This window comes from Oreochromis aureus, linkage group 3 (genome assembly GCF_013358895.1).
Source record: "Oreochromis aureus strain Israel breed Guangdong linkage group 3, ZZ_aureus, whole genome shotgun sequence".
In the NCBI taxonomy this organism is placed as follows: domain Eukaryota; kingdom Metazoa; phylum Chordata; class Actinopteri; order Cichliformes; family Cichlidae; genus Oreochromis; species Oreochromis aureus.
The window spans coordinates 65,532,945-65,545,424 of record NC_052944.1 but is presented as its reverse complement, the minus strand read 5'-3'; the positions used below and the strand labels follow the sequence as shown (position 1 = coordinate 65,545,424).

Below are 12,480 nucleotides of genomic sequence, written 5' to 3'. Positions count from 1 at the left end.
AGAGACCAGCAGCTGGATATAAGTGGTTGGACTGGTGGACTACTTCAGTGAAGAGTAGACGACGTCTGGCTCTGGTTTAAAGTCTGAACACAAACACAAACAGTTCAAACAACAGGAAACATGATTACAAGCAGTTCAAACTTGACTGCATGAGAACCAGCTCAGCTTCAAATCACTGAGTTTCCATAATCCACACACACTTTAACTGCTTCTTAATTCATCATCCATGAAACTCACACCTTTATATCAATAAGCTTATTAACTTCATTAGATTACATTAGAAAAAAAATGCTGCTTCCAGACAGACTGAAAAGTGAGACTTAAAGACATCTCAAAACTTCATCCACATTACTAGATCTGGCCCTTTTAAGTAGGACTGCCTTATGTCAATTTTAATAATAAATCATTGACGGAAACCTTCCTTGTGTGTTCTCCATGCGCTTCTGACTTTTTGATGTTTTTTACTAATAAAAAAACTATAGCAATGTACATCACAACCTTATAGAACGGGGGAAGGATTACCTGATGGCATGACAGGCAGTAAATTAATCTGAGAAGGTGCATTACAAAATAAATGGCCGGACCAGCGGTGAACATTGCAAATTAGCTCACATAGACACATTAGTTGTGCCGCTTCTTAATGATGGTATCTTAGCTAACAACCCCAACTACAATATTCAACTTGTAATTGGCTAAAATAACGTAGCCTACCGGTGAGAGGGACGTTGCTAGTTGGCAGTTTTTTCAAGGGATGTTGAAATTTCCACATTCCAACACTTCAAATGATTCAGGAGCTGTCCGCTCAGCGCAGCATCAGCACCACGGAAATCCATAGACTCGAGACAGAATTCACAATGTGTTTTCGGGACTTTCAGGTGGACCAATGTTTTCTTTGCTGATCAAACCAGAAAGGTTTAATGAGCAGCTGGATTTGTCTCTCTTTAACTGGCTGGACACAGAGGACATCGAAATGCAACTGATTGAACTGAAAAGCTCGACTCTGTGGGGGTCAAAGTTTGTAGGAAGACGAACGCAGCTGGAATCCACAGCTGTGCGTGTTCATGGAGCTGCATTTTCACCTGCTGGACATCACTACCTGACCAGTGTAACTGTCTTCAGAACATTGCAGAGGCCTTATTGACAGTATTTGGCTCTACATATCTGTGTGAGCAGATTTTCTCTCACATGAGTGTCCTCAGGTAGCCGTCTGAATGCTGGACACTCGGAGACCTGTGTCTCTGAGTGGGAGACCAGAGATCACATTAACATGTATCTCTAACATGTCACATTGGCCCAGTTTATTTTTCTTATCATTGTTGTGAGGAGACCATAAATAGCATTTGTATTTTCTGTTGTACAGTTCATTTGCTGTTGTGGAGTTCTTGTTATGGATAAAAAGTCTTTTTTTGTTTCAAAATAGCTGATAACTATTCGCTGACAGCTGCCAACATCTGCGAACAAATGGAATTCTATGAAGTTATTCTATATAGTGTGCAACTGTTAATATGGTGTTATTAAATTTATTGCTAATGCAATCATATGGCACAGTGACCTCTGAGGAAATTTTAGATGGCACTCATCATCAGAAAGGTTGCCGACCCCTGTCTTGTGGTGTGAGGTCCCTGCCTCTACATGATTATGTCATTATTCAGTCGAAAGATACTTTTATATATGATATACTATAACTTTTATATATTTATAGTCTATTTCTTATGTACATTTTAGACCTGGGAGCAGAATTCTGATGAACTGTTTTTTTATTTAGGAACAGGCAGCGTGTCCTCTCTTCCTGAGTCCATGTCTCTAATTATGTGACACACTGGTTTCGCTATCTCTCACACAAATACCACCAATGATTCAATTCCTTATAAACCAGTGAATCGGGTACTGAAGCAGTGACTTGCCGAATGAAGCTTCAGATGTCAGGTGACTCTGTTTGGACAAACCAAGCCTCGGCACAGTGTTTCTGAAGCAGTGTGTGGACACATGCACTGGAGCTTTACTTTCAAATGGGCTATCACTGGTGTGCAGTTTTGTTTTGTTTTTTTTACTTTGTTTTAGTTAATTATCAAAGCAAACAAAAGTTGCCTCTTTAAATTAATCTTTTCTTTGACTCCTGCGTTTGGGTCCTACCCTTGCCTGCCAGACTGCTCACTATGACAACCTCGCTGTTGCATCTTTAGTGACTTTATCACAAGATTTAGCTGAATTTCATTCTTATCAAATGCCCTGTGATAATATTGACCTATCTATGGTCCATCTCTCATCTTAACTTGACAGCTGAGTAACTATCTGGTTTGAAAATATATTTCATTTAGCTGAACTTAGAAGCAGAAAACTAGAAGATTATTAATGCATTTCTTAAACTGTTGCTTCACATGTGAGTAAAATACAACCTGATATTATGGGTCCTGTTAGATTTGTATTGTTGATTGTCATTTATGCTTAGAAATATCTACTCATATATGCTTAGAGTTTTATAATCAATGTCATGTTGGTAGAGGTTTTATCCTTAGGAGTCTGTGGAAACTCAGTGTGCCTCCCAGAGGGCTCTGGCATGCACACAAAAGTTAAGGACAGGAGAGAGGTTATATCTGCTCTTACTGATATATGGTAAAGACCCCACCCACCCCCCCCACCCCCCCCCACACACACACACACACTTACACAACGCACTGGCAAGGGACTCTTTGTTTGTATATAGACGTCTGTTGTTATGTTATATGTTAATGAACCTATGTATACTCATGTAACCTCAATAAAAGTATCGATCCCACCCCATTCCAAGCGATCCAAGGCGACTGCAAAAAGGCTCAAGCTTTATAGAGCCTTTTATTAATAAATGACATAAATGCCATAACAAAGAGGGTCGAGGTAAATGGACTGATTCTTAAATCGCACTTTTCTACTCTCCCGGAGTACTCAAAGCCCTGTATACAAGATGCCTCACTCAACCCATTCACACCTACTCATACAAGCACCTCTAAACCCAAGTGTAAACTAACCAACATTCACACTCTGATGAACACAACTTGGGGTTAGTATCTTGCCCAAGAATATGTAGCATGCAGATGGGTCGAACCACCAACCTTCCAATCAATAGCTGATCTGCTCTACCACCTGAGCCACATTCACAGGTGACAACTGCTACTCAGTCTGTGGCTTTTTGTCAGACTTTGTTTTTTTGTAGTCAATTCTCTCTTTGCTGGGTACCACGTACTATGAGCTAATGGAAAATCATGAAAACCATAGAAAGCTCAGCCGAGTAGGTCTTAATGGAAAAGGGGCTTTGGTGAAGAGCTTTCAGCTCTTTTTTGTTTTTTGTCTCTTGCATAGTGAGATCAGAAGCTTGAGCTCAAGTGAGAACATAATTAGCTTTGCATTAAAACTAAAAGTAGCTATCATTACTCTAAAGTAAAAGTTAAAGAGCTGCTGTACCTCTGGTCCTCTTTGGTCTGATAGTTATTTGTCCATAACTGATGTCTTCAGTTCTCACTGCCGAGTAGATTACAGGTGGATCACTCTCTGTAGAATGAAAAACATAAATTACCAAAGCTACAACAACTACAGTAATGTAATAGTATTACACTTGAGCTCTGGCAAAGCATCTTTAATTCTGTTTAAGGTGACATTAAGTGATAGTTGTTGATAGCAGGAGGTTTTCACAGTTTTTTTTCCCTCCAACCTCTTAACACCTCTGCTGTGAAACAAAGAACAAAGAACTGGCTAACAAGCTAACAAGAGGGCTCAGACGACCACAAACCTGCCATCTTCTTTCAGTTCAGACTCACACATTTCACCACAAAGCACAAAGTGAACACTTCTCACAGCATAAAGACAAGTGCTGGCCAAACCAATAAACTCTGGTGGGAAGTCTCTTTAGTGTTAGACTACATGTCAAAGAAAGTAGCTGCCATAGTTTTAAATGCAGAAATCAGAATGATTTATTGTATTAAAGAACCTTTGTTCTGTTTAGTTTGTCTATTTAAACAGGATTAACAACAAATTCACGCTGCCAATAAATAATCTCAATTTTAGCTATTTGGAGTCATTGCTTAGTTCTGGCACTGCCAAAAGACACAACACAACACAATATGGCCCATTTAAAGAGCAGCCTGTGTGAGTAGTTAAGGCCACATGTGACATAGAGAAAACTCCAGATATGCCAAATTTGAACAAAACTCTCGCTATATAAGTGATTATGCGAACCTTGTCAATCCAGGTGACATTCAAGCTTCATCTCACTTTCTCTAAGATTCAAGGGAGGCTTGGTTAATATATTCTGAACCCCTGACCTGACCCCCTATACCATCTGTTATTTAGGATCCCAGCACAGATCACACTGACATAATCAGTATACAACAGCAGGGCACAAGATGCTAACAGGCAGGGCATACATGGAACACCATAACCAAGTAGCTGGCATACTGTATAGGAACATCTGTGCTGAGTATGGTCTGGAAACCCCAAGAAAAAAATGGACACACCCCTCAGGGTGTTCGAGAATGACCAAGGCAAGGTCCCGTGGGACTTCCAGATACACACAGACAAAATGGTGGTGGCTAACCAACTATGCATAGCAGTGGTGGACAAACAGAGGAAGACGGCCATTGGAATTGATGTACCTACATCAAGTGATAGCAAAAAGGAACATTAGAGCTCGGGAAGTGGAAGCCTGGGCATCCTCTGTATCCACTGCATAAGAGGAGTCTGCTTAGCAACAGGTTGCTTCTCCCCAAGTCTAGCACCAACAGACCTAAAAACTCCTTTGTCCCACACACCATCAAACTGTTTTACTCCTCGCTGGAGGGGAAGGTGAAGGGAAACAGGAGGACAAGGAGGGTGGGGAAATGAAGCTGTAGTGTTCATCACTTTGCAATAGACTGTGCAATAGCTGAAATGTGCAATTAGACCATGTGCAATAGATTTCTGGCTGATTTCTTATAAAGTGTGTGAAAGGGTGGATGACTGAATGTAGTGTAAATCGCTTTGAGGTCCGTAGGGAATAAGTAAAGCGCTATACAAATACAGGCCATTTACTATTTTATATGAGAGTCCGTTGGCGTGGTGTTGTTGCAGACCTATGCTCCACCAGGAGCCTACAGGAAATTGATTGATTTGATGAATGTTATTTAATTTAACTGCCATAAACAGGATGTGAAAAATGATAATAATAACAACTGTACCACATTAAAACATTTACAGCAGGTGGGATTTCCAATCATTAAGTGATGACATGTTGAATTCTGCTTCTGGGTCCAAACTACTCTAAGTTTATTGAGGCTATTGTGTTTTAACATGTTTAAATGCTTTGTGTCTTGTTCTATTTAATCTGAACAAGCCCATAAAAACAGTCAGTGATCACTCTCTGCCTCTCTCGGTTTTTATTACCACTGTTTATTTCAAAGCTCAGTTTTTAAAACCTTATGATGTAACTACAGCCCAGCCCATGCAGCAGTATATTAATAACTAATCACGTAATGTGGATGGATTATCTCAGTTCTTCTCCTGACTGAAGTTTGGTCCATTTACAACATCCTGCCATGCCATTGCATTTGTCTCTAACTATCGGGAACCCTCACATTAACTTTTATCAAGTAGAAAAAAAGTTAGCGTTCATCCTCCAGCTTCACTGTGCTAATGTTACGCTAACATAGCTGTGTTGCTAGTGATCATGTAGCACATCATACCAGCTAGACAAACTTCAGTAACTCTAGAAACGTCACTGCTGTTTAGTTTTCTATCTTCATTTATGTCGCAAGTTAAAGCAGAGCTGTATGTTTTAATTTTTGCAGTGGCGGTTAAGCTGCAGGCTTTTAGGCCACCGTATTCACAACCCTACTTCATGGTTCGTGCATGTCGAAGCTCAGCTTGCTCTTTGTGGGGTTTCAGCCGACGACACAAAATACCATCATGTGGTGGCCTTGCTGGATCTGCTGTCCACCTGCCGTGTGATGACTGTCCTGCGGGATCCCCCCATCGAGGGGAAATACACCACTCTCAAGGCACTTCTGCTGCAGTGCTACTCCTTCTCCGACTCAGAGTGGGCTTAGAAATTCCTGTCTCTGTCTCTCTCGAGCCTGGTTAATGTACTACTGTCCTAACACGCTGTCCTTGCTAGGGAAGGATAACGGCAGATTCCTCTTCATTCACCTCTTCCTCTGACAGTTGCTGAGAACCAGTGTGAGCTGGCCTCGTCAACTCCCCGCTGCTGGCCTTGAAGGATTATCGCTCAGTCGCAGAAGAAGTGGATCATAGTCTTCTGGCTACTAGGAGCTTCAGCATCCAGGCGATAGTTTTGACGGCATCTACCGCGCCCCTACTGATACTCCCCGGGGCCTTCGACTCATCGATGGTGGCTGGGGTTACGCCGTGCGACACCGCTGAAAAGGGCTGTGGTTTTACCATCAGTGTTTTGGACTGCAGCACAGTGCTGTGTGCCGCTTTGCAGTTGGCCCAGGGAAAGGAGCCTGCCAGCACTTTGTAGCGTCCGCAACCGCTGGCAAAAAGGAAAGGCTGCTCTTAGAGGAATCACTCGGGGAGACATTTTCTGGTCGCCTCCGGCTCCCAGGAGAGCCCCGGGAACTCTCGTGTCATCTTTGCATACCTCCACAATGGTAAATTGTTTAATCTTAAAAAAAAATTAAAAATAGGAGATTTCTTGCATACCACTAGAGAGAGCCCAAGTACCACCAGTGGTACGTGTACCACAGTTTGAGAATTAGTCATCTAATCTGAGTACCAAGAGCTGAGAGAAGAACTCAAGATGATGTAGTCATGAAAGGTAATAGTGGTCTCAGTGGAAATTGAAGCACTCCCAAACTAGGTGAGTGGCTCCTGCATATCCCAGAAACAACATCCAACATCTCTGTCCAGAAAAGCGCAGTCCTAGGAAAAACAACTGTACTTTGCAGGACACTCAAGCTACCAGGCCTGTAGTAGAAGACCTGACTGTTCAGACTGTTAACTGTTTGGTAACAGTCCAAATGGTCCAGGGGAAGATGGTGTTTGTGGAACTCTAGACTCACCTGATTGTCCTTAGACACAAACTGGAGAGCAGTGGGTCAAACAGGGGGTGGGCGGGATGCAATGGGTCACCTGTGATGGCCCTGGTTTCCTGATACAGAACGAGCTCCACCTCCAGGTGTCGGAGAGGGCAGCCAATTATTGTTGGGGGAGTGTTAATTACTTTCTGCTCACTTTTCCTGTTCTCTGTTGTGGCCCCTGCGTACCAAACACCCAGGCAGGAGGAGAACACGCTCTCCAATGAAAAGCGGTAGTGGGCCAGTCACAGTTTCTGGTCCAGGTATTCTTCCTGAGAAGACTGAGGAAGTGCAGCCACTGCTACCTTTTTTTTTTTTTTTTTTTTACCAGGTTATTAGGGTTGTGGGTCAGTTCAGGTTGGTGGAGATATAGGGGTCCAGAAATCTGAAGAGAGAGAGAAATCCCCTTTCCGTCCATTTATACCGAGAGGGGATTGGACTTGTCTGTGCCTGTTTTACGGATGTTCAGTTTTAACCTCCTAGGACCTGGTGTCTACATATAGGCACATCACGTTTTGGGTTGTCTAGAGCCCAGTATGAAATTTTGTTCTTTCAAATGAGCCATATTCCTCAAAGGTGCTCAATTATTGTTTCTCATTTTGTTTTTGTACTCGGGGGAAAATGCTGCTGTGTTCAGACACCAAATAAAGAGTTTTGCACATCATTACTCAGTTGTGACTTTATAGCGTTCTGTTCAACATTATAAAGCCAATTAACAAAGAGATATTAAAAATGCATGCCATGAAAGCGTTTGTGTCTTAGGAGATTAAGTGGACAAATTCTCTACCTCTGTCTCATCTTCATCAGAGATTAACCCAATGAATGGCTGACATTGCTGGACTGGGGTCTATCACACCAGACAAGACTCCAGGTGCAGGCTGTGTAAGATGCCCCTGAGAGAATACAGCACATGACAGCAGGGTCCACACCATAACCAAGTGGCCGGCAGAACATCTTCCAGACACAGACAAACAAAATGGTGTTGGCTAACCAACCGGTCATGGTAGTGGTGGACAAACAAAAGAAGATGGTCGTAGTAACAGATGTAGAAATACAGAGCAATGGGAACATGAAGAAAAAGGAATGGGAGAAGCAGATGTAGAAAAGTTGTTTAAGAGGATCAAGCTTTATGCAGTGAATGAGACATTGGCATTGATCCAATTCAGCAGGATCTATGGGGGGACAAAGTTGATGGCTGGGTGAGTGAGTAAGTCCGAGATCCAGAGGAGGCAAGGCAGATAGTGAGGAGTGAGTCCATGAGCTTTAGCGAAGTAAACAGTCCAAGTGTAGAGATCAGTGTCAGTATGGCTCAGACTATATCGGGCTGCTTTCCCTTTATGAGAGGGAAATCTGAATTGAGGGAGCTTTCCACAAATATTTTTCAACTAGGATTTCAGAATTTCAGACTTCCAACTTATTCAGGAACTTACCATGAGACTGTGGTTTTCAACCTGTATTAGGGAGGCTGTGCCTACTCTGGGTTGGTACTGAATTACTGGATCAACTGTCTCAAAAATGTTGTTCATGACTGAGAAAAGAATACAAGATACAAGGGGGTTTGGAGAAGACTGTGGCCAAACAGCTTATTGCTGCTTTACAACAACACAGTATAACAATTTTTAGTCTCTGTTTTTATTTATTTATTTTTTTAAATCCACACTATTCAAACTGCTCTAATCAGAGTGTCAAATTAACTTAACCGTGCTGTATTTCTAGACCTCTACTTTACATTTGACAAAACTGCACATTAAAAAGACATCGCTGAGATAAATAGAATTTAAAATGTTGTTGTGACATAAAACAATAAAGTCAGTTAAAAGGTCAACTGTGCTAATAATCCTAGACTATGTGTATTTTCTCTTTTTAGATTAACAGTCCTCTATTGAGTTATCATTATTTTTATTTTATTTTTGGTTTATTTTATTGATTCGATTATTCTGTTATGAGAAACAGGATGAGGAATGACTTCAGAGCTGTTAGTTTCTCTTCTTCACAGACCACAAAAACACAGTCAACAACACTCAAAGTTTCAACAAAGTGTGAAACTTTAAAGACAAACACTCACATATTTTGGAAGAAGGAAACTAATCAACTAGAAAATATTCAGCATCAAAGATGTAAAGTCTACATTTAAACTCTTTTTACTGTTAAAACAACAAACATTTTTCACTTCTGACTAACCCTCTCATGCTCCATAATGTCCTCATCCAACTTCTTTCTCCTGAAAGTCAAACTTCTACGACACATGTGCCAAATTGCCTGACATTAAAACTTCATTAACACCCTGATCTAGAGCGTCAATGTGATCAATTTCTCTGGTTTCTTGACACCTGAGTTCCTAAAGTCCCTGAACCGAACTTTGGGACTGTGTTTGAGCTTTTATATAATGTAATTATCTGACAAATAATATGGCTGCTGTGTGGTTGATTACACTAACACACTGTCCAAGAAGTCTGTTTTACTGAGTTTATTTGAGGACTTTAATCTAGATGCTGCTTATCTTATCTGTATCTAAGATAAGATAAGATAAGATAAGATAACCTAGTCCCAACGTGGGAAATTTGTTTTATCACAGCAGGAAGTGGACAGTGCAAAAGTTATATAGCAAAATTAGAATACAATAAGAATAGAATAGAAATAAGAATACTGTACACAACTGTAAAGAATAGAATAAAATAAAATAAAATAAAATACTATATACAGTAGAATGAATCTGTGTGATGCTCCCATCCAATCTGTGGATGCAGTGTGATAACTAAGCTACAATGTCAATTGTTTGCAAAGCTTCTGACATTTAAAAAATATGTATACTTCTTTAAAGTTTCCTGTTCATCGAAATACAAAATTTGGAACCAATACCCAAAACCCCCCCAAAAAGAGAAACATCACTACCTCTGATTCTTTTGCCTGGCTGTTGTTGACAATTTGCTAATTTGATGTTACTGTACTTGATGGCATCTTCTGCAACTTCTTCTTGATTTACTGAAATAAACAAAATTAATGACAAAATACTCTATTCGACGATAACTAAAAAAAAAGGAGGAGGAGAATGAATGTCTCATAAATCTAATCGCATCATATATAATAATAAATGTATAAAAACCCTGCAAAGCAAATCTATAAATCAACAAGTCTGATTTTCACCTTCAGGTTTCCTGTGAACACATCGTCTCACCAGCAGAACCAGTAACACCAGTAGAACCACAACACAGACTGATCCAACACATGACAACACAGAGAGAACAGGAGGAGAGAGTGATGTAGGTGGAGGTGTGGATGTAGGTGGAGGTGTGGTGGTGTGTTTGTCTAAAATAAAGCAAACACAGTCATTAAGTTGTCGTCACATTGTGAATGTTGAAAGCTGCAGAAACACAGACAGGTGAGTGTGTCACCTGTGACAGTGATCCAGCTGGATGGAGACTCTCCATGACCGCTGATGTCACACTTGTAGAGGCCTTCATCAGACCTGGAAACATGCTGGATGGTCATGTGACCTGTAGGCTGCTTCCTGATGAGGGAGCCATCTTTATAGAAAGCAGCTGGGAGGTTGGAGGGAGTGGTCTTTGTTTTACAGAGCAGAGTGACGTCATCTCCCTCCATCACAGGGAGGACAGGACTCTGCAGGATCACTGATCCACCTCAACACAGAGACAAACTACAGCATTTCATCCATTTACACACAGCTTCATCAACACTAACTCCACACACTCAGCTTACCAGTGACTGTCAGGTTAACCATGTTACTGATGGGACCCTCTCTGGACTCACACCAGTAAACTCCACTGTCCCATGGATAAACAGTGATGTTACAGGAAGAACCAGACCATCTTCCCCACCCATCTCCACACTGAGTCCTCTGTTGTTTGCTTGTGTTTCTCCTCAGAGTCCATCCAGCAGAGCTGTCGTCCTCCTCACAGCTCAGAGACACAAAGTCTCCTTTAAAGAACTGAGAGCTGCTGGGACTCACAGTCAGACGAGCTGTGAGGGTTAAAATGAAAAAATCTTTTAATTGTCAAAACGTGTGACAGAAAAAAAGAAGAAGAAGGTTACTGACCTTGGTTTGTTGTGCTGCTCAGCAGTGAGATCAGAACTAAAGAGAAATGACACTGAGGTTGATTTGAGATGAACATAAAGAACAAAATCCAAATCCAATTTATTTATATAGCACATTTAAAAACAAAAGGTTTGCCCAAAGTGCTGCACAGAAACAAAGGGTAAAACACAAGATAAAACCAATGACACTCACATAAAACATAATAAAACACATAAAAAAAACCATATCAACTCACGCCAGTCTGAACGCTATGGAAAAAAAGGTGTGTTTTAAAAAGCATTTTAAAAACAGGAAACACAAATGCCTGTCTAATATTTAAAGGCAGCACACTCCAAAGTTTTGTGGCCATAATTGAAAAGGCTCGTTCTCCTCTACGTTTGAGCCTTGAGTTTGGGACAACCAACAGCAGCTGATCTGATGGTCCATGAAGGAATATGAGGCTGAAGTTAGTCAGAAAGGTATGGGGGAGCAAGACCATTAAGGCATTTATAAACCAGTGTTAGGACTTTTATTAATTCTGTCATGAACAGGAAGCCAATGAAGAGAAGACAGGAGAGGTGTTACATGTTCATGCCTGTGGGTACCAGTTAAGAGGCGGGCAGCAGCATTTTGAACGAGCTGAAGACGAGCAAGAGACCCTTGGCTGACTCCAACATAAAGTGCATTACAGTAGTCGTGCTGTGTTGAAATGAAGGCATGTATTGCCTTCTCCATGTCACGTCTTGACAAAACTGGCTTTGCTATTTGCCTCAGCTGGAAAAAGCTTTTTTGCTACACCGAACTAATATGTTTGTTCAATTTAAAATCTGAGTACATAATGACTTCCAGGTTTGTCACATGCTGCTTGATATAAGACCCTAGCCAACCACAATTTACGAGCAGGTTGCATGAAATATTATTAGGTCTAAATACAATCACCTCTGTTTTGCTCTCATTAAAACTCAAAAAGTTCAGAGCCATCCAAGCTTTGACATCTTCAAGGCAGTTCAAAAGGATTTGCATGGAGCCTGGGCCATTTGGTGCTAAAGGCAAATAAATTTGGCAGTTGTCTGTGTAGCAGTGAAAGGATATGTCGTGTTTTCTGAAAATAGACCCCGAAAGGAGCAGGTATAATGAAAAAAGAAGAGGGCCAAGGATTGAGCCCTGGGGCACCTCACAAGAAAGGGGGGCTGAGGTGGACTCAAAATTTTCAACTTTAACACTAAACGTTCTGCAACTCAAATATGAGCGAAGCCAATCCAGTGCTGCACCTTTGATGCCAACCAGGTGTTCCAAACGAGAGATAAGAATATTGTGGCCAACAGTGTCAAACGCTGCAGTAAGATCTAAAAGCACAAGGATCACAGAACTTCCACAATCAGTAGCTAAAAAGATAACATTAAA

General features: G+C 41.2%; 1 long non-coding RNA gene across 3 annotated transcripts; it reads right to left on the bottom strand.

The window, feature by feature from the left end:
• Positions 1–24: 24 nt before the first annotated feature.
• LOC120437305 lies at positions 25–10,499 on the bottom strand. 3 transcript variants are annotated; one of them, XR_005611007.1, is made up of 4 exons: positions 10,188–10,223; positions 9,936–10,025; positions 3,439–3,525; positions 25–83 (listed from the first exon to the last, which is right to left on the bottom strand). It is a non-coding gene; the product is annotated as an uncharacterized LOC120437305 (long non-coding RNA). The 3 variants fall into 3 exon arrangements; XR_005611002.1 differs by lacking the exons at positions 9,936–10,025; positions 10,188–10,223 and adding an exon at positions 10,436–10,499; XR_005611014.1 differs by lacking the exon at positions 9,936–10,025 and having other exon boundaries at positions 10,188–10,245.
• Positions 10,500–12,480: the final 1,981 nt, after the last annotated feature.